The following is a 26,356-nucleotide window of genomic DNA, read 5'->3' on the forward strand; positions in this document are numbered from 1 at the left end:
AACCCTTAGGGCCAAGATTTCTGAAAACCAAACCCAGAGCCTCTTTCTGCAAGTGGTTGATAGAGATGCTGTTAGAGTCCTTGGCAGGCCCCCACAGGTAAATCACAGGACAGACCTTTAGGACTTTGGAGCAAAGCCCTGCCATCTACCACAGATAACTACTCTCCTTTTAAGAACAGCATTTGGCCTTAGTAGAGACTGAACTCTTAACTTTGTGACCTGAGCTGCCCATTACAAACTGGGTGTTGTCTGATCCACCAGGCTATAAAGTTGTGCATACAAGGCAGCACTCCATTATCAAATTGAAGTGGTATATATCAGATTGGGCTTGAAGGGGCCGTGAAGGCATAAGTAAATTGTATGAGGAAGTGCCCCAAATGCCCAGGGCCCCTACTCCCACTACATTATCTTCTCACTCTCAGCCCACAGCCATAATCTCATGGGGCATTCCCTACAACCAGTCGACTGAGGGAGAGAAAACTTGGTCTTGGTTTCTAGCCTGGCTTACGATGGTTCTGCACAATACGTAGACCCTGGGTGAAAATGGACATCTGCAGCAGCACAGCTTCTTTCTGGGATATTCTAGAAGAAGAACACTGAAGGAGAAGCCTCCTTGTTGGCAGAACTTCAAGCAATACACCTGGTTGTTCTTTTTGCCTAGAAGGAGAAGCGGCCAGAAGTTGTGCTGGTTTAGAGGTCTTAGTTCCAAAGGGAAGAATACTTCCACCAGAAGACACAACAATGTTTCCATCGAATTGGAAGTTGAGATTGTCGCCTGGTCACTTTGCACATCTCATGCCTCCAAACCAACAAGTAAAGAAGGGAGTTCTTGTACTGGCTGGGGTGACTTATCCTGATTACCAAGGGGGAAATTTGATTGCTACTACCCAAAGGAGATGTATTATTAGTTAACTTTATATCACAGTATTAAGCTACAGGACGTGAAAAGAGGAAAGGGAAGATCACCCAAGGACTTTGGATCCTCTTTTGGGGATAGTGCTGTGTTTCTGGTTATGCAGGTTAGCTGTATCATGTTAGATGGAAGTACGACTTTGTTATCATCTTTATTTGGAGCTTAAGTATAGTTAAAGAGATGAGTAGGAGTGGGATTGCTAGGTCATGAGTCTTTTTTTTTTTTTTTTTTTTTTGCTGAAGAAGACTAGCCCTGAGCTAACATCTATTGCCAATCTTCCTTTTTCGCTTGAGGAAGATTAGCACTGAGCTAACATCTGCGGCAATCGTCCTCTGTTTGTGGGTTCCTGCCACAGAATGGCTGATGAGTGGTGTAGGTCTGTGCCCAGGATCCGAACCCATAGACTTGGGCTGCCGAAGCAGAGCATGCTGAATCTAACCACTACACCATGGGACCAGCCCCTCATCAGTCTTTTAAATTTTAGCTATCCTAATGAGGGTGTAGTGGTATATCATTGTGGTTTCAGTTTGCAAATCCCTGAATGACTAAAGATGTTGAGCATGTTTTTGTTGCTTATTGGTCATTTTTATACCTTCTTTGTTGAACTGTTTACTAAAACCTTTTGCCTATTGTTTTATTGAGTTGCTTGTCTTCTTATTCAATTATAAAAGTTCTTTATATAGTCTGGATATAAGTCTCTGGTCAGATATATTGTATCACAAATCCTCCCTCCCATCTGTGGCTTGCATTTTCATTTTCTTTCTTTTTTTTTTTGTTGCTGAGGAAGATTTGCCCTGAGCTAACATCAGTGCCAATCTTCTTCTGTTTTGTATGTGAGTCACCACCACAGCATGGCCACCAACGAGTGGTGTAGGTCCGTGCCTGGGAACCAAACTTGGGTCACTGAAGCAGAACATGCTGGACTTCTTAATCACTAGGCCATGGGTGCTGGCCCTTTTCATTCTCTTAATGGTGTCTTTCAAAGAATAAGTTTTTAATCTTGATGAAGTTCAACTTATGAAATCATTTCTTTTATGGTTCATGCTTTTTGTGTCCCAAGAAATGTTTGCCTATCTCTAAGTCACAAAGATTTTTTGTTTTCTCCTAGAAATTTACTCATAGTTTTAGCTTTTACATTTACAGTTATCATCCATTTTTAGTTACTTCCCTCAGGGGCCTCCTTCAGTGCTCCAGAGGTCTATAAATGCATCCCCACTAACCTCCAATCTAAGAGTCAGACTTGCCACCTCCCTGGCCTTCCCTCTTCATCCAATCTATCATCATGTCCTGTCCATTTTACTTCCTAAAAAGTGTTCTTCTCTACCACCACTGGTCTACCTTGCCTTGACTGTTACAGGAGCTTCCTACTGCCCAAATTCTGAGCCCCCTCCAAACCACTCTTCATACTGGCACTGGAGTGATGTGTTAAAACACAAAATAATGAAAAATCCTCAAAGGCTTCTCCACACTCAGGTTAGTCTCAAATACTTACCTCAACTATTGCCTACCTCTCCCTATTCTCACACTCAGTGGTCTTTCACTGCCCCATTCTGGCCAGGCCCAGCTCTCACTCCTTGGACCTAGTTAACCCCTTCCAAGTTAGCCTTCGGATTCCAGCCTGAACATCCTTGACTAAATCAATCCCTCCCCCCATCTAGGTTCTCTTAGCACCATGTACCTCTCAGAAGAGATTTTACTAATTGCAAATTTTAATTTTGTGTGATTCTTCCTTTAGCATTTCCCTTCTTCACGAGATCTAAGTTCATGACGCCAGGAACTGTTTATCCCCACACTGTACTCCCAGTAACGCGAGCAGGGCCTACCACACGGAAGCCTCAATACATAAGTGATGAATGAATAAATGAATTAGGAAAATGGAATAATAAAGGGATAGATTGATGGCTGCTTGTGGTCCCTTCAGGGGTAATGTCGGACGCGAAATAGTACAGCCTTTGCCGTTTTCCCAGCAGAGGCCGAAAATCTGCTAGATCCGAGAAGGAAGGGAGGCCTTCCGATTCAAAGTTGGGAGAACAGGTGTGTGACCCGGAGCGGCGGCCAGAAATTCGCTCAAAGGTAAACTGCTTCGGGCCCTCGGTCCCAGAAGGAGGGGCAGGGTAACAGCAGCTCCGCTCCTCCAGATTTCGCCCAAGCAGCCCACCATGAGCACCCACCAGCTTAGCGCCCAGTGACCGCGTGGGTAGTGGGCGGGCGGGCTGGGGGCGGAGCCACGCTTTCCGGGGGCCGCTTCCGCCCCCTGCGGCGTGCGCGTGCCCGTGCCCGCCGCCGCCTCGCGCGTGCGCCGCGGGCCGGGGGCGGAGGTTGTGGGCGGTGGCGGCGGGCGCGCGCGCTCTCGCCCCCACGCGCCGGTTCGCGTTCCCGCGCCGGGGCTGAGGCGGCGGTGGCGGCAGCGGCGGCGGCTGAGACGGCGCGGGGGGAGGGTCGGGAGGGGGGTGGTTGGGGGGGATGGACCGGGCGCGGCGGCCGCAGCGGCAGGACCCGGCGCTGGAGCTCGAGCGACGGCGCTGGCGGCGACGCCGGCTGCTCCTCCCCTCCTCGCCGGTGAGTGAATGCCCCCGCCCCGGACGCCGGCGTCGGCCGCGGCCCCTCACGGCCCCTCCGCCCGGGCGGGGAGCGTCGTGAGGGGAGCGTGGCCAGGCGGCGCCGCCGACGCGGGCCCGGCCTCCAGCTCGCGGCCTGGCGCGGCTCGGACCCTCGGTCGCCCCCGTTCGGAGCTGAAGCGCCGGGCCTAGGACTCGGCCCCCGGCATCCCGCCGGGCCCCTTCCTTCCCGGCTCGCTCCGCTGTCATTTTGACCCTGGGGTTTTCTCCCCACCCCCTCGCCTCGCCCCCTTCCCTGCACCTCCCCCTCCGGCCGCGGCGAGGGAGGGGCGTGTGAGGAGTCGGGCCGAGGCGCCAGGCGCTGTTTGGGAGCTGGCTCTGGTGGGCGTCTGGGGTCCTCGGAGCCCTCGCTCGCCCTGGCGTCCCCAGGAGTTGGCCGCTAGGGCTCAGCCCGTGCCACCTGAAACCAGTTTTGCGCCTTTTGTTTTGGTTTTGGACTTGTCTTTTGAGAGGAGGAGGCAGCCCGCTGTACTGAGACGGGGGAATAGGTGGTGCAGGGTGGGATGTGAGCCTAGGCGGGCTAGGCTTGGCCTCAGAGCGCCTTCTCTGGGCCCTTTGAGGAAGGGAAGAAGGGCGCAGTGAGCTGCACCTTCCCTGAAGGGCTGGAGATGCGCTGATAGCTGCACACCCCTGCTTTTTCAGCCTAAGCAGGAGCGTGTGTAGAGCTGGTCCAGCGGTTGGTTTGGTTCATCTCTTACCAATAATGGTGAGGATCCCCCAGGTGAATCTGCTGCGGGGTTTCTTGAAGGAGCCCGCTTGAGCCGTTGGCTGATTTCCGCCCCTTTTCTTTGGTGATGCCTTATCCGTTAGTCTTGGTAGATCCTAGCAAATGCTTTTGCAGGCTGCCTTTGGCATCCCGACTTGTCAGAGGAAAGGAGGATGCACACACACACTAATACAAAATGGTTGCTATAAGACTGACATACTTGTCAGAGGTACCTGTACCATAAGCGTCTCTGTGAAAGATCTGAAATTCTAAATTAGCTAATTCTAAAAAACAAAAAAAGCACCGAGGGCTTAAAAAGCAGGTAGCTGCTTTAAAATAAAACAGAACTTTGATTTGTTTATGCCTTCTGACCAGTATCTTAAATTTTGGAAGTGATTGGTTAAACCAGATCCTTGTCTTTGAAGTACCTGTGTTTAGAAATCATTGCAAAACCTGGAGGAAAGAACCTTATGAAAATGTTAGTGTGTTAATGACAAGATTCCTTCAGAAGGTAGATAGATTTTTTTCTCCACTTGTAGATTGGAAGAGTGAGACTGGAATTGTGAGTAGGTGGTAGTTTTACTGGTGGTGTGTGGCAAACAATGCTTATAGGTGGGATTTTAACTCAACAATACCTTGTCCTCTACCAGCAGAGTCGGCTTGTATTATTTTGAAATCACACACCCACTCTCTGGCTAGTATGGAAAGATTAAAAAGCTGCTTCTGGTCTGTGGGCGGTAACCTTTTAATTTCTAGAGTTTTCAACTGCTTACAGAATAGATTGCTGATCAGCATAAGAAAAATTTAGATATTAAAAATTCATTAGCACATGATCTAGATCTGTTATAATTATGAGCATTTGTGAAGATTTGGCATGGTGGGGGGGCTGTGTACTACGTATGGGAAATGAGATTTCTCATAATATTTGCATGTTAAGGTAAACAAGCACAATGAGCTGACAGACTGTTGTGACACTTTGCAGTAGTTGAGAGAACCTTTTATGAGCACAAAAAAGCCTGTACACTTTGAAAAACCCCAGTGACCTGGACTAGTTGGTGACCACCATTACTTTAAGCTGTTTGCTCCTTTTCTCTACTAGAACATTTCTCCTTTTCTGCAAGAGTTTGTATGCCTGTCATATATGTACAAAACCTATAATGACTGAGGGGTTAAGTTTAAACTCCTCGAAGTGGTATTTATGGATCACTCATTAATTTATTCATCAAATATTTATTGAGCCTTTATTTTGTTCCAGGATTTTTTTCTAACTACTGGCTTACAGTGGGGGAACAAAATGGACAGGATCCCTGCCCTCATTCAGCTTTATTCTGTGTGTGTGAGAATGAGGGTAACAAGTAAGCAAATAGGTAATTTCAGATAATGCTATAAATCAGTGATTAGCAAAATTTTTCTGTAAAGCACCAGAAAGTAAATATTTTAGGCTTTTCGGGCCATACTGTCTCTGTTGCAACTACTCAACTCTGTTGTTTTAGTGCAAAAGCAGGCACAGGCAGTACATAAACAAGCTTGTCTATGTTCTAATTAAACTTTGGACGTGGAAATCAGAATTTCATATACTTTTCCCATGTCACAAAATATTATTATTCTTTTTGATTTTTTTCAACCATTTAAAAATGTAAAAGCCGTTCTTATCTCATAGGCCATACAAAAACATCGAGTAAGCCAGATTTGGCCTGCGGGCTATAGTCTGGCCCTTTATAGAGAAAGTTTGCTGGCTCCTGATATGAACTGTGAAGAAAATAAAACAAGCTAAAGTCACAAGTGAGTGACTGGTGGGGGTCGTGGGGAGGCCTCACTAAGGAGAAGATATTTGAATTGTGGCCTAAAAGGTGAAAAGCTTTCCTGGCGAATGAAACAGCAAGTGCAAAGATGCACAGGTGAAAATGAGCTTCTGCTCATTAAATTTCCCCAGCATTGAACTTCCCCATATTGCATGTCCTTCTTGCCTTTGTGTCTTTTTTGATTTCGTTGTTAACTAGGATGCCCTCCTCCTGTCAGGTTTTAAAAGTCTACCCATTGTAGAATCTAAGACTTGGAAGAGATCTTAACTTCTTAACCAATTGCTCTGTTCTAAAATGTTCTCAGTGATTTTTCAGCCTCCTTTTGAACGCCATTGATGACAGAAAATTCATTACTTTGAAGTAGCCTGTGCCATTTTTAGGTAGCTCTAATTGTTAGAGTGTTCTTCTTCATGTTGTGATAGGATTCAACCTTTCTGCTTCCTTTCCCTGATGCTGCCTTACAGGGCCCGTAGAGTAAGCCCGCATTGGGGTTGCACCTCCTCCCCAGGATTCCATTCTAAAGTCAGTGCATGAGACAAAAATTACATAAGTTGGAAAGTATACTTGAGAATCCTTTAAATTGCTTAAAAGTATGGTGTGCATGTTTTTGTATATATAATTGTATATAATTCTTGTGCGCTTTACAGACTGAAAGCCACCATTCTTGATTGAAGGAAGGAGCAAGAGGCAAAAAATTATGTAGATATGTAGGTCTTCAAATAATTTTGTTTTTTAAAACAGCTATCAAATTCCTATCAGAGTAGGGGATGGTGGAGAATTTTAACATGTTCCTGCTTCCTTGCAGGGTTTATTACATTTTTACATGAAGCCTCTATTAATTAACTAATGTTTATAGAAGTGTTGTGTATATTAAACAAAATAAAATGTATCGGGGCACCTGGCGCATGGTAAGTGGTCAATAAATGTTTGCAGGATTTGAATCTGAATTCTTGCGTCATTGGGCTCACATGCACACTGTCCTTTGAAAAGTTGTAGAGAAGAACTTGGCCACCTGCTTCCTGTCTTTCCAAATTGACGTTTCCTGTTGTGGCTCTATTGAACAGCTGTCACTCTCTGTGTCCTTGAGTGTTGGTCACATTTTACCAGAGGTCAACTAGTAAGTTAGATGGGCATATGATGTAACTCTATTAGTTCTGCCACATGACCCTTAAAGTATTTCAACACTGCTGTTATGTCTCCCATTTAAGCCTTCACTTTTCAGGGCTAAGTATTTTCATTTCTTTTAGTTTTTTCTTATTTCTTGACCCTTATGGTTCTGATAAGTGTACCAATTTATCATTATTCTTCTTTACTTTGGTACCCTGAAGTACCTTTTAAGATACAAACCAAGTTTTGTCTCCTTAATGAAGTCTTCCCTCATAATTCTAGACCTTCTCTATATTCCTAATATACTTTTAGCTGTACTTCTCAATTTAATATTTTCTTATTTTTGTATTTTATACTTGTTTCATGAGCATCTGTCTTACCTCACGATGACACAGCGAGCTTCTTGAGGGCCAAGAGCATATTTTAGGCATTTTTTGTGTCCTGCCTGCACTGAGTAAAATTTCAGGCATACAGTGGATCATAATTAGCTTACAATTTTTTAAAAGTAAAGTTTCTGGGGGCTGGCCCCGTGGCCGAGTGGTTAAGTTCGCGCGCTCTGCTGCACGTGGCCCAGTGTTTCGTTGGTTCGAATCCTGGGTGCGGACATGGCACTGCTCATCAAACCACGCTGAGGCAGCGTCCCACATGCCACAACTAGAAGGACCCACAACGAAGAATATACAACTATGTACCAGGGGGCTTTGGGGAGAAAAAGGAAAATAAAATAAAATAAAATCTTAAAAAAAAAAATCAAGCCAAAGAAATATATTTAAAAAAAAAAAAAGTAAAGTTTCTGTTTTAGAACAGCGTTAGATTTAGTAAATTATTATGAAGATGGTACAGAGAGTTCCTGGCTATCCCATACCCGGTTTCCTTTATTATTAACATCTTACATTAGTGTGGCACATAGGTCACAATTAATGAACCAGTATTGATTGATATATTATTACTTAGAAGTTTATACCTCATTTAAGAGTGACGTAGTTTTTTCCTCAATGTCCTTTTTTGTGTTCCAGGATCCCATTCAGGATGCCATGTTACGTTTAATAGTCATGTCTCCTTAACTTCTCTTGGTTGTGACAATTTCTCAGACTTGTTTTTAGTGACCTTGCTAATTTTGAAGATAATTGGTCAGGTATTTTTTACAGTGTCCTTCAGTTGGGATTTGCCTGAGGTTTTTCTAATGATGAGACTGATGTAATCTGATTTTGGAAGGAAGACCGCAGAGGTAAAGTGTCTTCTCATCAAGTATCCAGAGTACATACTGCTGATATGACTTATCAGTGTTGATGTTAACCTTCATCACCTAGCTTGAGGTAGTGTTTGTTTTCTCCACTGTAAAGTTACCCTATTGTTCTTCCCTTCTTATACTATAGTCTGGAAGAAAGACACCATACATAGCCCAGACTTAATTAGTAATGAGTTATGCTTCACTGCCTTAAAGGTAGAGTATCTGCATAAATTTCATTGCTCAGGTTGTTCCAGCTTTGGCCATTTGGAGCTCTCTCAGTTGTCTCCTGTATCCCTTTCCTTTGACATACTCCTGTGATTGTGTGTGTGTGTAAGCTTGCACTTTCTTTCTGGCAACATAAAATGCTTCAGGCTCATCTTTTATATGTCATGCTCCCGTCCTATTCTCAGTCATTTTCTTAAGGAGCTCTAGTTCCTTTAATTGGAAAATGGTATTAGAAACCAAGATCTGGCTGCTAGATGTGCTAGTTGCTGCTAGCTTATTGTTGCTTCTAGGTCCTCTGAGTGACAGAGGAAGGACAGAGGTGTGTTTATATTAAGCTATGTATATATACATATCTGTAAATATTTCTGTATGTAACCATTGTCTCTATAGTAAGCTAAACATGAATTTATACTGATGTCTCCCACTCTACTTCCTTACATGGATCATTCTAACCTCCTCCACTTCACCATTGAGAAATCTGGCTCCCACCCCTGCCATCCATTTACTTAATTCTTCAGTTCCAGTATACATGTGTGGTGATTTCAGAATTGTTAATTTGTGCTCCTGTAGAAATTGTTTGTCGGCTGCAGTACAGTGCTTATATACTGTACTGTATTCCTTTTGGCTTTAGTCTTGTGGACTCCACTCATTTCCAGCATTGCTTAGGTCAATACCTTATTCCTATACCTCCTTTGTGCTTATGCTTTACAGTTTTATGTGTTTTGACAAATTTTTAATGTCTTACATTCACCATTACTGTATCATATAGAATAATTTCACTGTTATAAAAAATTTGTGCCTCACCTATTTCACTCTCCCCATACCAACCCTTGGCAACCACTGGTCTATTTAGTGTCTCTATAGTTTTGCCTTTTCCAGAATGTCAGTATATTAAATTTTAAAAAGTATTTTTGAATGATTTTTATGAACACAGCGTTTTGTTAAGTAGTGGGAGAAACAGGTACTAGATAACTAAACTTGGAAAGATATGTATTTTTTCTATTGAGGTAAAATTCACATATAAAATTCATCATTTTAACTATTTAACGTGTACAGTTCAGAGGCTTTGAGTACATTTGCAGTGTTGTGAAACCATCACCACTATCTAATTCTAGAACATAGTCATCACCCCTAAAAGAAACCTCATATCCATTAAGCAGTCCCTCTCCCCATCCTCTGGCAATCACTAGTTTGATTTCTGTCCCTATGGATTTGTCTGTTCTGGACATTTCATTTAAATGAAATCATGTAATATATGGCCTTTTGTTTTTGGTTTCATGTTTTTAAGATTCATCCATGTTGTAGCATGTTTCAGTACTTAATTCCTTTCTTCTGGCTAAATAATAATATATTGTATGGCTATATCACCCTTTGTTTACCCATTCATCAGTTGATGGACATTTGAGTTGTTTTCACTTTTTGTCTGCTATGGATAATGCTGCTGTGAACATTTGTGTGGAAGTTTTTGTTTGCACATATATTTTAAATTCTCTGGGGTATATAACTAATGTATATCTTAAAGTTACTCAATGGATTACTTGTAGAGTGCTGAAAGAATGCTACATTCTCTCTGCATGGTATTCATCAGTTACTGAAATCCTGTTGTCTTTTTTTTTTTTACTATTATTTTTTAATTTTTAAAATGGAGGTAACATTCGTTCATAACGTTATATAAATTTCAAGTGTACATCATTATATTACAATTTCTGTGTAGACTATATCATGTTTACCACCCAAAGACTAATTACCATCCATCGCCAAACACAGGGGCCCGTACTCCTTTTGCCCTCCTCCCTCCCCCTTCCCCTCTGGTAACCACCAATCTAATCTCCGTATCTATGTGTTTGTTTGTTGTTGTTGTTTTTATCTTCTGTTTGAGTGAGATCATATGGTATTTGACTTTCTCTACCTGACTTTTTTCGCTTAGAATAATACCCTCAACTTCCATCCATGTTGTTGCAAATGTCAAGATTTCATCTTTTTTTTATAGATGAGTAGTATTCCATTCTCTATATATACCACATCTTCTTTAGCCACTCATCCCGTGATGGGCATTTAGGTTGTTTCCAAGTCTTTGCTATTGTGAATAGTGCCGTAGTGAACATAGGAATGCATGTATCTTTATGCATTTGGGTTTTCGTGTTCTTTGCATAAATGCTCAGCAGTGGAATAGCTGGATCATCTGGTAGTTCTATTCTAAATTTTTTGAGGAATCTCAGTACTGTTTTCCATAGTGACTGTACCAGTTTGCATTTACACTAGCAGTGTACTGGGGTTCCCTTTTCTCCACATTCTTTCCAACACTTGTTATTTCTTGTCTTTTTAATAATAGCCATTCTGATGGGCATGAAGTGATATCTCATTGTGGTTTTGGTTTGCATTTCCCTAATAATTAGTGATGTTCGTGAAGATCTTTTCATGTGCCTGTTGACTATCTCTATATCTCTGGAAAAATGTCTGTTCAGATCTTTTGCCCCCTTTTTTTTGAGGAAGATTAGCCCTGAGCTAACATCTGCTGCCAGTCTTCCTCTTTTTGCTGAGGAAGACTGGCCCTGAGCTAACATCCATGCCCATCTTCCTCTACTTTCTATGTGGGATGCCTGCCACAGCATAGCTTAACAAGTGTTCATAGGTCCGCACCTGGGATCTGAACTGGCAAATCCTGGGCTGTCGAAGCAGAATGTGTGAACTTAACCACTGTGCCACCAGGCCGGCCCCTTTTGCCCATTTTTTAATTGGGTTGTTTGTTTTTTTGTTGTTGTGGTATGTGAGTTCTTTATATATTTTGGATATTAACCGCTTATCAGATATATGCTTGCAAATATTTCTCCCATTTGTTAGGTTGTCTTTTCATTTTGTTGATGGTTTCCTTTGCTGTGCAGAAGCTTTTTAGTTTGATTTAGTCCCATTTATTTTTTCTTTTGTTTCCCTTGCCTAGTCAGACGTGATATTTGAAAATATGCCGTTAAGACCGGTGTTGAAGAGCATACTGCCTGTGTTTTCTTCTAAAAGTTTTATGGTTTCAGGTCTTACATTCAAGTCTTTAATCCATTTTCAGTTAATTTTTGTGTATGGTGTAAGACAGTGGTCTACTTTCATTCCTTTGCTTGTGGCTGTCCAGTTTTCCCAGCACCATTTTTTGAAGAGACTTTCCTTTCTCCATTGTATGTTCTTGGTTCCCTTGTCGAAAATTAGATAAGTGGGTTTATTTTTGGGCTCTTGATTCTGTCCCATGGATCTGTTTGTTTTTGTGCCAGTACCATGCTTTTTTGGTTACTATAGCTTTGTAGTATATTTTGAAATTAGGGAATGTGATACCTCCAGGTTTGTTCTTTTTTCTCAGGATTCCTGTGGCTATTTGGGGCCTTTTGTTGTTCCATATAAATTTTAGGATTCTTTGTTCTATTTCCATGAAAAATGTCGTTGGAACTTTGATAGGGCTTACATTGAATCTGTAGATTGCTTTAGGAAGTATGGACATTTTAACCATGTCAGTTCTTCCAATCCAAGAGCATGAAATATCTTTCCATTTCTTTGTGTCTTCCTCAATTTTTTTTTTGCTGACGAAGATTTGCCTTGAGCTAACATCTGTGCCAATCTTCCTTTATTTTGTGTGTGGGTCACCACCACAGCATGGTTGCTGACGAGTGGTTTAGGTCCACACCCAGGAACTGAACCTGGGCTGCCAAAGAGCATGCCGAACTTAACCACTAGGCCACGGGGCCAGCTCCCTGTGTCGTCTTCAGTTTCTTTCAGCAGTGTTTTATAGTTTTGAGTGTATAGATCTTTCATCTCTTTGGTTAAATTTATTCCCAGGTATTTTATTCTTTTTGTAGCAATTGTAAATGGGATTGATTCTTAATTTCTCTTTTGACTATTTTGTTGTTAGTTTATAGACTTGCAACTGATTTTTGTATGTTGATTTTGTATTCTGCAACTTTACCATATTCATTTATTATTTCTAAAAGTTTTTTGGTGGATTCTTTGGGGTTTTCTATGTATAGAATCATGTCTTCTGCAAATAGTGACAGTTTCACTTCTTCCTTTCCAGTTTGGAGCCCTTTTATTTCTCTTTCTTGCCCGATACCTCTGGCTAGGACTTCCAATACTATGTTGAATAAGTGGGCAACTTTGTCTGGTTCTTGTTCTTAAAGGGATAGCTTTCAGTTTTTCCCTGTTGAGTGTGTTATTATCTGTGGGTTTGTAATATATGGCCTTTATTATGTTGGGATACTTTCCTTCTATAGCCATTTTATTGAGAGTTTTTATCATAAATGGATGCTATATCTTGTCAGATGCTTTCTCTGTATTTATTGAGATGATCATGTGATTTTTATTCTTCATTTTGTTAATGTGGTGTATCATGTTGATTGAATTGTGGATATTGAACCATCCCTGCATCCCTGGAATAAATCTCACTTGATCATGGTGTATTATCTTTTTAATTTGTTGTGTTCGATTTGCTAATATTTTGTTGAGGATTTTTGCATCTATGTTCATCAGTGATATTGGCCTGTAATTTTATTTTTTTGTGTTGTCTTTGTCTGGTTTAAGGGTAATGTTGGCCTTGTAGAATGAGTTAGGAAGCTTCCCTTCCTCTTCAATTTCTTGGAAGAGTTTGAAAGCTTAGGTGTTGCATGTTTGGTAGAGTTCACCAGGAAAGCCATCTGATCCTAGACTTTTATTTTGGGGGAGGTTTTTTATTTCTGTTTTGATCTCCTTACTGGTGATTGGTCTGTTTAAATTCTCTATTTCTTCTTGATTCAGTTTTGGAAGGTTGTATGATTCTAAGAATTTGTCTGTTTCTTCAGATTATCCAATTTGTTGGCATATAACTTTTCATAGTACTCTTGTAATCTTTTGTATTTCTGAGATGTCTGTTGTAATTTCTCCTCTTTTGTTTCTGATTTATTTGTGCCTTCTCTCTTTTTTCGTGGTGAATCCAGATAAAAGTGTGTCAATTTTGTTTATCTTTTCAAAGAACCAGCTCTTAGTTTTATTGATGTTTTTCTATTTATTTTGAGTCTCTATTTTGTTTATTTCTGCTCTGCTTTTTATTATTTCCTTCCTTCTACTGATTTTGGGCTTTGTTTGTTCTTTTTGTAGTTCCTATAGGTGGACTATTATATTGTTTATTTGAGATTTTTCTTGTTTGTTGAGGGAGGCCTGTATTGGTGTAAACTTCCCTCTCAAAACCACTTTTGCTGTATCCCATAAATTTTGGCATGTCGTATTTTCATTTTCATTTGTCTCCAGGTATTTGTTAATTTCTCCTTTCATTTCTTTGTTGACTCAGTCATTGTCTAGTAGCATTTTGTTTAATCTCCACATATTTGTGGCTTTTCTGATTTTCTTCCTGTAATTGATTTCTAGTTTCATACCATTGTGGTCAGAAAAGATGCTTGGTCTTCTTAAATTTATGGAAACTTGTTTTGTGGCCTAATATGTGATCTGTCCTGGAGAGTGTTCCATGTGCATTCAAACAGAATATGTTTTCTATGATTTTTGGATGCAGTGTTTTGTATATATCTATTAAGTCCATCTGATTTAATGTGTCATTTAAGGCCAGTGTTTCCTTGTTGATCTTCTGTTTGGATGGCCTATCCATTGATGTAAGTGGAGTGTTAAAGTCCCCTACTTTTATTGTGTTACTATTTCTCCCTTTTTGTGTGTTAATAATTGCTTTGTATATTTAGGTGCTCCTATGTTGGGTGCATAGATATTTACAAGTGTTATATCCTCTTGTTGGATTATTCCTTTTATCATTATGTAGTGCCCTTCTTTGTCTCTTGCTACAGTTTTTGTTTAAAGCCTCTTTTGTCTTATATAAGTATTGCAACCCCGTGTTTTTTTCATTGCCATTTGCATGGATTATCTTTTTCCATCATTTCACTTCCAGTTGTGTCTTTAGGTCTGAAGTGTTCTCTTGTGTGTAGCATACATATGGGTCTTGTTTTTTTTATTCAATCAGCCACCCTCTGCCTTTTGATTGCAGCATTTAGTCCATTGAGATTTAAAGTAGCTATTGATAAGAATGTACTTATTGCCATTTTGTTACCTTTTCTGGATGTTTTAGTAGTTCTTCTCTGTTCCTTTCTTCTTCTCTTGCTCTCCTCCCTTATGGTTTTATGGCTTTCTTTAGTATTATGTTTGGGTCCCTTTCTGTTAATTCTTTGTGTGTTTATTATAGGTTTCTGGTTTGTGATTACCATGAGGTTCATAATAATAACCTATGTATGTAGCAATCTATATTAAGTTGATGGTCTCTTTAGTTTGACCTCTTGCTAAAAGCTCTGATCTTTTACTCCCCTTCTCCCACATTTTTAAACCTCTTTGGTGTATGTGTGTGTGCGTGTTGTTAACCTCTTATGTTAGAAATAGATAATTTTATTACTTTTGTCTTTTGACCCTTCATAGTAGCTTCATAGGTGGTTGATCTACCTTTACCATATATTTGCCTTCATCAATGATTTTATTACTATTTTTTCATCATTTTCTTATTCCTACTTGTGGTCTCTTTTTTTCCTACTTAAATAAGTCCTTTTAGCATTTCTTCTAGGACTGGTTTATTGATAAACTCCTTTAATGTTATGCTTGTCTGGAAAATTCTTTCTCTCTCTATCCATTCTGAATGATAACCTTGCTGGGTAGAGTATTCTTGGCTGTACATTTTTTCCTTTCAGCACTTTATATCATGCCACTCCGTTCTGGCTTATAAGGTTTCTGTTGAGAAGGCAGCTGATAGCCTTGTGGGGTTTCCTTTGTATGTAACTTGTTGCCTTTCTCTTGAAGCTTTTAGGATTCTCTCTTTGTGTTTAGTTCTTGACGTTTTAATTATGATGTTTCTTGGTGTGGGCTTTGGGTTTATCTTGTTTGGTGCTCTCTGTGCTTCCTGTACCTGGGTGTCTGTTTCTTTCCTTAGATCAGGAAAGTTTTTAGCTATTATTTCTTTGGATAGATTCTCTGCCCTTTTGTCTCTCTCTTCTCCTTCTGGGACACCTATGATAGCGGATGTTAGTGCATTTGATGTTGTCCCAGAGGTCCCTTAGACTGTCCTCGTTCTTTTTAATTCCTTTTTCTGTTCAGCTTGGGTGATTTCCGCCTGTCGTTCTTCCAGCTCACTGATCCATTCTTCTGTATCATCTGGTCTGCTTTTGATTCCCTTTAATGAGTTTTTGATTTCCATTATTGTATTCTTCAGTTCTGATTGGTTCTTTTTTATATTTTACAACTCTTTGTTGAAGTTCTCATTGTGTTCATCTATTCTTCTCCCAAAATCAGTGAGTATCCTTATGACTAGTTTTTACTCTTTATCAGGTAGATTGTTTATCTCTGTTTTGTTTAGTTCTTTTTCTGAGGATTTTCCTTTTCCCTTATTTGGAACATATTCCTTTGTCTCCTCTTTTTGCCTTTTTCTCTGTGCTTATATCTATGTTTTAGGTAGATCAGCTACATCTGATCTTGGAGAAGTGGCCTTATATAAGAGATGCCTTATGAGGCCCAGCATTGTACTTCCCCCTTGTTACCAGTTCCAGATGTTCCGGGAGTGTCCCCTGTGTGGGCCATGTGTCCTGTTGTAGCAGGGTTGCTGTTACTGCAGGTGCACAGGAAGACTAGGCTGTCTTCCTGGCCGGCTGGTTGTAAGGCTCAGCTGCATGTGGCTGCTACAGTCCTTTCAGTCACTTTATTGGGCGGGGGAGTCCCAGCACAGTTGGCTGCAAGTTCTAATAGCACATTCCTGCTGCAGTTTTTCTGTTAAGTGAGTAGGCTCCCATTGTGGCTGGTTGGTAGCCTCTGGGGCTCACAATGGCTGTAAGGCTGTTGTCAACTCTCTCAGTAGTGCAGCTGTGTGGGGCCGACCCCAGGTGTGCCAGCACACAGTTGTTTCAGGCATTGATAGTTATCGCAGATCCCCTATATGGCTGGGAAGCACAAGTCTGCTGCAACTGACAAGCCCCACCACCTGCGGGCCCACACACCCTGTCTATGCAGTCCTGCCTCGTGTGCATGCCCCGTCCAACTGAAATGCACGCCACTCACCCTGCTGCAGAGGCCTCAGACACTCCATCAATGACAGGCCTGCCCATCATGCACGCCCTGCCCTGCAAAGGTGGACTCACTCACCTTGCTGCAGAGGTCCTACACCCCCTGTCTATGCAGGTCCACTAGTTGTCTGAGGGCTTGCTGGTAGGTGGGGCCTGTACCTAGGGCAGGCTGTCTGTCCTGGCTGAGCTGGATTAAATCAGTGCTCTAGTGGGTGGGGCAAACAACCCCTGTGCCAACAGGCCAGGGGAAGAACTCCAATGGCATCTGCCAGCGTCTCTGTCAGTATACCTGTACTAGGTCACAATAATGGCTGCCACCAATGTCTCAGTCCCTGGGAAGGTGGTCCCAGCCACCTCCTGTCTCCCTGAGATATGCCCAGAGCCTATTAAGTGAGTCTGTTTTCACCAAAGAACCATGTACCTTTTTGTGATTTTGTGTTGCTTTCCAGAACTGGTGAATTTGTATGTGAGCCCTAGCTTGCTCTTATGTTTCAGAGCTTTTCTGGGTGTATCCCCCGTTGTTGTTAATAGCAAAGCCAAATATTATGATACTTGTCTCAGTTGTGCTGAGTTCAAAAGCTGCTCGTTGTGGCATAGCTCTCCCACTTAGATCCCCTGCTCCTCTAGGGAGAGCTTCATACCTTAAGACTGATCCCGTCTGTGAAGTGCTGTGGCTAGAATGTGTCTTTTTTCATCTCCAGAAAAATATTTCTGCCTCTTCCTCCTCAGTCAGCACTGTCCCTTGCTGTGGGTTCTTTTTATCCAGTTTCTGGTTCTCTCTCAGGGGTAATTGTTCCAGGGATAATTGTAAATTTGTTGTGTCCATGGGAGGAGGTGAGTTCAGAGTCTGCTTACATCGCCATCTTCCCAGCAGTCTTCTCCCTATTGTCTTTACAGACTAAAGAATTTTGGTCCAGATGGGGTAGCAGTAGGTAGCCTTCTCCTAGAATTTTACCAGAAGAACATCCTGAGTTATGTTGTGTGTCATTTAGTTATCTTTCTGAGATTAGCAAATAGTTTCTCACTGTAAAGTTGGATTATCAGATCTGCTTGTGGTCTCAAGAAATCTGAGTGTATGAATTATGTTTAACAACATATATTCAGAGGAATAGTAGGCAGGATTCCCATTCTTAATCTCTTTGGCATCAGTGATATTACAGAGGTTTTATTCTTACCATATTCCCTCTGAGGTTTGGACCATAATAGAGTGGCATTAAATATTACTGTTTTCTTTTTCCTATTTCAGCACCCAACCCTGAAGCTTTGTTTTGCAGTTATTGCTTTGACATCTTTGTTTGGATAAGTTTATTTTCCTCAGGAAGACTTAGCAAAAGTTTTCTTCTTTTCCAGTTTTGGTTACCCTGACCAATTTGTTGAAACCTAATGTTTTTCAGACTTCTTGAAAGCAAGGAACGTTCTTTGCTGTCTGTGTAGCTTACTTCTACGTGACTTTGGGGTTCCCCAGAGACAATAGAACATAGATAAATTATATATTAATCATCATCATACTTTATCCCGAGGAATGTCTCTGTATGCAAGCCCTTTAAAAGGATTTGTGTAACAGAACAGTAGGGTGGAACCAAGATTTTAATTTTACTTTTCTAAAAGACTTACTTTCTTTACTGGGCAAATAGCTTGGACCTTTGCATTTCTTTTTGTACAAAGGGTAACTCTCTAATTTACAAGAATGTTGTGATGGGAAAGGACTTCTATGAATCAAAGTACTTTATTATTTTTTTGGAAGATGGGCATTTTGGAAGATATGTATATTATGAAAATTCTTGTTAGTGCTTTTTTCTTTATTTTAAAAATGTAAATGAATCTACTCTTTCATTATAGTAAAAACTTTCATCAAGTACTGTGTGTGTATTCTCTTTACCGTTTGCAGTGCTCTTCATTTTTCTGTGTAGTTCCACATTTCTATCTGGTACATTTCCCTTCAGAACAAAGGACTTTTTTTGACCTTTCTCATGGTGCAGGTTTACTGATGATGAGTTCTTTCAGCTTTTGTGTGTCTGAAGAAGTGTTTAGTTTGCCTTGAATTATAGAAGCTGTTTTCTCTGGATATAGAATTTTAGGTTGACAATCTTTTTCTCCCCCAGTACTTTAAAGATGTTGCTTCACTGTCTTCTGGCCTGCATTATTTCTGATGAAAAGTCTGCTTCCATTCTTATCTTTATCCCTCTGTACATGATATGTGTTTTTTCTTTTGGCTTCCTTTTCTTTTTCTTTCACTTTTTAAAAATTCTGGTATAATACATGTAACGTAAAATGTACCCATCTCAACTATCTTTAAGTGTACCATTCAGTGGTATTAAGTGCATTCGTGTCATTGTGTGACCGTTACAATCATCTACCTCCAGAACTCTCTTAATCTTGCAGAACTGAAACTACCTATTAAACAATAACTCCCCATTCCTCTTTTTCCCTAGCCCCTGGTAACCACCATTATTCTTTCTGTCTCTATGATTCTGTCTACTTTAGGTACCTCATATAAGTGGAATCATACAGTATTTGTCTTTTTGTGACTGGCTTATTTAACTTAGCATAATGTCTTCAAGGTTCATCCATGTTGCAGCATGTGTCAGAATTTCCTTCCTTTTTAAGGCCAAATAATATTCCATTGCACGCATATACTGCATTTTTCTTACCCATTCATCTATTGATAGACTCTTGGGTTGTTTCCATGTTTTAGTTATTGTGAATAATGCTGCTCTGAACATAGTTGTACAAATATTTCTTTGAGATCCTGCTTTGAGTTTATTTGAGCATATACCCAGAGGTGGAAATGCTGGATCGTATAGTAATTCTGTTTAAATTTTCAGGAACTGTCATACTGTTTTCCACAGTGACTGTACATTCCCACCAACAGTGCATAAGGTTTGCAATTTCCCACATTTTTGCCAACATTGTTATTTTCTTTCTTTCTTTTTTCTTCTGCTAGTAGCTACCCTAATGAGTATGAGATGGTATCTCATTGTGGTTTTGATATGCATTTCCTCATTATTAGTTATGTTGAGTATCCTTCATGTGCTAATATATCTTCTTTGGACAAATGTCTTTTTAAGTCATTTGCCCGTTTTTGAATTGCATTTTTTGTGGTTGTTGAGTTGTAGATGTTCTTTCTGTGTCCTGGATATTAATTACTTACACACGATTTGCAAGTATTTTCTCCCATTCTGTATTCCTCTGGCTGCTTTTAATATTTTTTTCGTTATCTCTGGTTTTAAGTATTTGATTTTGGTTATTTCTTGGTGGAGTTTTAGTTTTCTTCATGTTTTTTGTGCTTGGTTTTTGTTGAGCTTCTTGGATCTGTAGGTTTATAATTTTCATCAAGTTTGGAAAATTTTTGTATATTATTTCTTCAAATCCCCCTGCCTCACCCCAAGATACCAATTACACATACATTATTAGGCTCCTTGAATTTTTCCTATAGCTCACTGATAACTCTGCTCTTTTTTCTCAGCCTTCTTGTTTTCCATGTTTCATTCTGGATAGTTTCTATTGTTATGTCTTTACATTCACTATTCTTTTCTTTTGCATTGTCTTATCTGCTGTTAATCTCATTCACTGTATTTCATTTCAGCCTACTATATATTCTATGATTTGTAGTTTGATAGAAGTGCATTGATGTGGCAGGTGTTAAGAAATACTGCCTTAATTTGCTGCCAAAATACAATAGATTCCTAATTCTGTAAGATAGGGTGCACAAAACCACTCTGTGTATCAAATTAACTTTGATGTCCCAGTTTCCAAATTAACTGCTTTACTGCCAGATCTACATATGTATTTTTTGCAGTATTATTCTGTATTTTCTGCTGACATAGACATCTGCATCAGTTCTAAAATACTTGTTTTATAAGGCACCAGAGTGCTTGATGTGTTTGCTGGACTACCTAATATTATTTGTCTGTGTTTGGTTGCATAATATGACCATCATCTTGCGATAAAAAAACGTGAAATAGATTTTATATTTTGTTCACCATACTGCTTGTTTATTATTATTGTTTTTTTTTTTTTGAGGAAGATTAGCCCTGAGCTAACTACTGCCAATCCTCCTCTTTTTGCTGAGGAAGACTGGCCCTGAGCTAACATCCATGCCCATCTTCCTCTACTTTATACGTCGGACACCTACCACAGCATGGCTTTTGCCAAGTGATGCCATGTCCGCACCTGGGATCTGAACAGGCAAACCCCGGGGCCACCGAGAAGCGGAACATGGGAACTTAACTGCTGCGCCACCGGGCCAGCCCCTGCTTGTTTATTATTAATTAGAGAGCTGGATTACATGCTGAAGTGTGCCTTTGATTACTGCTGTCATTGATAAACCAGTGCCGGCTGGGCTTGGCCACTTTTATACCTCTGTGTGATCTTTTAATGTTCGCTAATGTCAACTTGAAACGTTTTGCAGACTAACAACTGGTAATTGTTTGCCAGCCAGTCATTTGCACTCAGTAGAATTTCTGTCTCCTTTTCTTGCTCCTCTGCACTAGCAGGTATTACTCTCACAAGAAGACATGCCCACAGTTAGCACTTTCTTCAGATGCTGACACTTGGTGAACAGCTGCTTTTGATCACAAGATTTAGAAGACGCAGACTTCATCCTCCCAGATTCGATTTTTTTTTTTATGTGCATCTTCTCTTTCTATGTCTTTTTAAAAAATAACTTTTGGGGAACATTTTGGATTGCAACTGTTCATCCTCACGTATACAAACAAAGGAAAGCTATTAGGTTAGGATTTTGAGGAGGTGTGTCTTTTTTCTTCTGTTTCAAAATCTCATCCCTTAGACACTCAGAACAGTATATAATAATGATGTAACATTTACTCTTTCTTCGGTAGAACTCAGTTCTCATTCATTCACTTGTTCCACCTTCCTTTCTCCCATTCTCTTTTTTTCTAGCAATTGCCACAACTCAGTAAGAATTTTCTTTATGTGCAACATAAGAGCTCATTTCTTACACTCTTCCTGAGTGTCATTGGACTCTGGGTTAGACTTATGAGTAACAGAAAGCAATTTGAATTCTTATTCCTCAAGTTGAGACTTTGACTTTGATGAACTGAGTTTGTTCTCATTCTGTATAGACACTTTATAGTTTGGGACAACTCAGTATCTTCAGCATAATATATAGCTATATGATTTTGCCATTTGGTTCAATATAATTTACAAGAGGAAGTATACTGTAGAGTTTTATACTAAAAATCAAGAGATTTCAGTCCTAGTGTTCACATTTTTACTGCCATGCTTTGAGAGTTAAAGTATGTTTGTTTCCTCACCTCTAAATTGGACTTATCATTACTTGCTTTATACAAACTTCATGGGATTGTTGAGGATCAAATGAGAAAATTTGTGTGGAAGGCTATTTTCTCGACATAAAAGATTGTTATGGCATTGTGGAGAGCTGTACGCATATCTCTTCTTTTCACTTAAAGACTCAGTTGTTTTGTTTGTTTTTGGTGAGGAAGATTGGCCCTGAACCTGTGGCCAATCTCCCTCTTTTTGCTTGAGAAAGATTGTCGCTGAGCTAACATCTGTGCCAATCTTACTCTATTTTTTATATGTGGGATGCTGCCACAGAATGACTTGGTAAGTGGTGTGTAGGTCTGTGCCCAAGATCTGAACCCACAAACCCCAGGCTGCCCAAGTGGAGCACGCAGACTTGACCACTACACCACTGGGCCGGCCCCAAAGACTCAGTTTTTATTTCTGCAAGTTTTTTTATGGTACAGCCCCATGATGAATCAGAGTTTTATTTTTATTTATTTATTATTTATTTTTTTTTTTTTGAGGAAGATTAACCCTGAGCTAACGTCTGCTGCGAATCCTCCACTTTTTGCTGAGGAAGACTGGCCCTGAGCTAACATCCATGCCCCTCTTCCTCTACTTTATATGTGGGATGCCTGCCACAGTATGGTGTGCCAAGTGGTGCCATGTCTGCACCCAGGATCCAAACTGGTGAACCCCAGGCCGCTGAAGCAGAATGTACACACTTAACTCCTGTGCCACCGGGCTGGCCCCTGCATCAGATTTATAAATCTCCATGTTTAATCATGGATGAACAGTAGTGTTTACAGTGCCTAATTACATAGTAAGTGCTCAGTATATTTTAAAAAGTGGATTTGTTGAATGTGATGCTGAGAAAACGTCAGTTTGTGTGGTGAGGAGCTATTTTACAAGATCTGTTGGATAATGTTTTGAAGAGAAACCTCATTTGTTTATTGTATTATGCATTTAAAAATATTTTAGGGCCAGCCCCATTGGCCTAGTGGTTAAGTTCAGCATGCTCTGTTTCTGTGGCTTTGGTTCAGTTCCTAGGTGCAGACCCACACCACTCGTCTGTCAGTGGTCATGCTGTCACAGTAGCTTACATACAAAAAAAGAGGAAGATTAGGAACAGATGTTAGCTCAGGGCAAATCTTCCTCAGCCAAGAAAAAAAATTTTTATTGTGGTAACTCGTTTATAACATTATGTAAATTTCAGGTGTTCATTATTATATTTTGATTTCTGTGAGGACTGCATCATGTTCACCACCCAAAGTCTAGTTGTCATCTATCATCTTATATATGTGCCCTTTTGCCCTCCCCCCACCCTCTCCCACCCTCATAACCACCAGTCTCTTCTCTGTATCCATGTGTTCATTTGTTGTTGTTGTTTTTAATCTTCGAGATATGAGTGAAATCATAAAGTATTTGGCTTTCTCCATCTGACTTATTTCACTTACCATAATGCCCTCACAGTCCATCTATGTTGTTGAAAATGGAAACATTTAATCTTTATTTATGACTGTGTAGTATTCCTGCGTGTGTGTGTATGTGTGTGTGTATGTATGTATACACCACATTTTTTAATCAATTCATTTGTTAATTTGTTGATGAGCACTTAGGTTGTTTCCAAGTCTTGGCTATTGTGAATGATGCTGCAGTGAATATAGGAGTACATATATCTTTTCAAATTGTTGTTTTCATGTTCTTTAGATAAATACCCAGAAGTGGTATAGCTGGATCATATGGTAGTTCTTAATTTTTTTGAGAAATCTCTATACTACATTATGGCTGCACCAGTTTACATTCCCACCAGCAGTGTGTGAGGGTTCCCTTTTCTCTACACCCTGTCCAACACTTGCTATTTCTTTTTAATAATAGCCATCCTTATGGATGTGAGGTGATATCTTATTGTGGTTTTGATAGGCATTTCTCTAATAATTAGTGATGTTGACCATCTTTTCATGTGCCTGTTTGCCATCTGTATATATTGTTTGGAAAAATGTCTGTTTGGTTCTTTTGCCTATTTTTTAATTGGGATGTTTGGTTTTTTTTGTTGTTGAGTTGTATGAGTTCTTCGTATATTTTGGATATTAACCTCTTATTGGATATATGATTTGCAAATATCTTCTTCCAGTTGGTAGGTTGTCTTTTTGTTTTGTTAATGGTTTCCTTTACTGTGCAGAAGCTTTTTTGTCTGATGTAATCTCATTTGTTTGTTGTTTCTTTTGTTTCCCTTGGCTGGTCAGATAGGGTATTTGAAAGGATACTGCTAAGACTGATGTCAAAGAGTGTACTTGGGCCTGTCCTGGTGGCCTAGTGGTTAATTTTGGTATGCTCTGCTTCACTGGTCTGGGTTTGGTTCCCAGGCGCAGACCTACACCTCTCGTTGGTCAGTAGCCATACTGTTGTGGCGGCTCACATATAAAAAGAGGAAGAGGGGCCTGCCTGGTGGCGCAGTGGTTAAGTGCGCACCTTCTGCTTCAGTGGCCTGGGGTTCGCCAGTTCGGATCCCGGGTGTGGACATGGCACTGCTTGGGAAGCCATGCTGTGGTAGGCGTCCCACATATAAAGTAGAGGAAGATGGGCACAGATATTAGCTCAGGATCAGTCTTCCTCAGCAAAAAGAGGAGGATTGTCAGCAGTTAGCTCAGGGTAATCTTCCTCAAAAATAAATAAATAAATAAATAAATAAGTAAAAATAAAAAGAGGAAGATTGGCAACAGATGTTAGTGCAGGTCGAATCTTCCTCAGCAGAAATTTTTTTTTTTTTTTTTTTTTAAAGATTTTATTTTTTCCTTTTTCTCCCCAAAGCCCCCCGGTACATAGTTGTGTTTTCTTCGTTGTGGGTTCCTCTAGTTGTGGCATGTGGGACGCTGCCTCAGCGTGGTCTGATGAGCAGTGCCATGTCCGCGCCCAGGATTCGAACCGACGAAACACTGGGCCGCCTGCAGCGGAGTGCGCGAACTTAACCACTCGGCCACGGGGCCAGCCCCCCTCAGCAGAAATTTTTTAAAAGAAGAGTGTATCGCCAGTATTTTCTTCTAGGAGTTTTATGGTTTCAGGTCTTACATTTCTTTCTCCATTATATGTTCTTGGCTCCTTTGTCAAAGATTACCTGTCTATAGATGTGTGGTTTTATTTCTGGGCCTTCAGGTCTGTTCTGTTGATCAGTGTGTCTGTTTTTGTGCCCGTACCATGCTGTTTTGATTACTATAGCTTTGTAGTATATTTTGAAGTCAGGGATTGTGATGCCTCCAGCTTTGTTCTTTTTTCTCAGGATTGCTTTAGCGATTTGGGGTCTTTTGTTGCCCCATATAAATTTTAGGATTCTTTATTCTATTTCTGTGAAGATTGTCATTAGGATTCTGATTGGGATTGCATTGCATCTGTAGATTGCTTTAGATAATATGGATATTTTAACTATATTTATTCTTCCAATCCATATGCATAGAATATCTTTCCATTTCTTTATGTCATCATCGATTTCTTTCAATAATGTTGTACAGTTTTCATTGTATAGGTCTTGCCCCTTCTTGGTAAGTTTATTCCTAGATATTTTATTCCTTTTGTTGTAGTTGTAAATGGGATTGTATTCTTGCGTTCTCATTCTGTTGGTTTTTTATTAGAGTATAGAAATGCAACTGATTTTTGTAAGTTGGTTTTTGTACTTTGTAACTTGCTGTAGTTGTTGATTATTTCTTTTTTTTTTTTTAAGATTTTATTTTTCCCTTTTCTCCCCAAAGCCCCCTGGTACATAGTTGTATATTCTTCGTTGTGGATCCCTCTAGTTGTGGCATGTGGGACGCTGCCTCATCGTGGTTTGATGAGCAGTGCCATGTCCTCACCCAGGATTCGAACCAACGAAACACTGAGCCTCCTGCAGCGGAGTGCATGAACTTAACCACTTGGCCACAGGGCCAGCCCCTGATTATTTCTAATAGTGTTCTGATGGGTTCTTTAGAATTTTCTATATATAAAATCATGTCGTCTGCAAACAGTGAGAGTTTCACTTCATTGCCTATTTGGTTTCCTTTTGTTTCTTTTTCTTGCCTAATTGCTCTGGCCAAAACGTCCAGTACTATGTTGAATAAGAGTGGTGAGAGTGGGCACCCTTTGTTCCTCTTCTCAGAGGGATGGCTTTCAGTTTTTCCCCATTGAGTATGATGTTGGCTGTGGGTTTGTCATCTTTGGCCTTTATTATGATGAGGTACTTTCCTTCTGTACACATTTTATTGAGAGGTTTTTTTTTATGTCATAAATGGATGTTGGATCTTGTCAGATGCTTTCTCTGTGTCTGTGGAGATGATGATGTGGTTTTTATTCCTCATTTTGTTAATGTGATGTATCACATTGATTTTCTGATGTTGAACCATCCCTGCATCCCTGGTGTGAATCCCACTTGATCATGGTGTATGGTGCTTTTAATGTATTGCTGTATTTGGTT

The 26,356-nt window shown here is 40.3% G+C and overlaps 1 protein-coding gene across 3 annotated transcripts in view; it reads left to right on the forward strand.

The window, feature by feature from the left end:
- The first annotated feature begins 3,342 nt into the window (after positions 1-3,342).
- TMCC1 (transmembrane and coiled-coil domain family 1) overlaps positions 3,343-26,356 on the forward strand; it is a 252,278-nt gene continuing 229,264 nt past the window's right edge. For all 3 annotated transcript variants that reach the window (XM_070492932.1, XM_044753885.2, XM_070492934.1), the window contains exon 1: positions 3,343-3,472. The gene's annotated coding sequence lies outside the window, so the exon portion shown is untranslated. The remainder of the gene's footprint in view (positions 3,473-26,356) is intronic.

Source organism: Equus asinus, chromosome 21, assembly GCF_041296235.1.
Source record: "Equus asinus isolate D_3611 breed Donkey chromosome 21, EquAss-T2T_v2, whole genome shotgun sequence".
Lineage (NCBI taxonomy): Eukaryota > Metazoa > Chordata > Mammalia > Perissodactyla > Equidae > Equus > Equus asinus.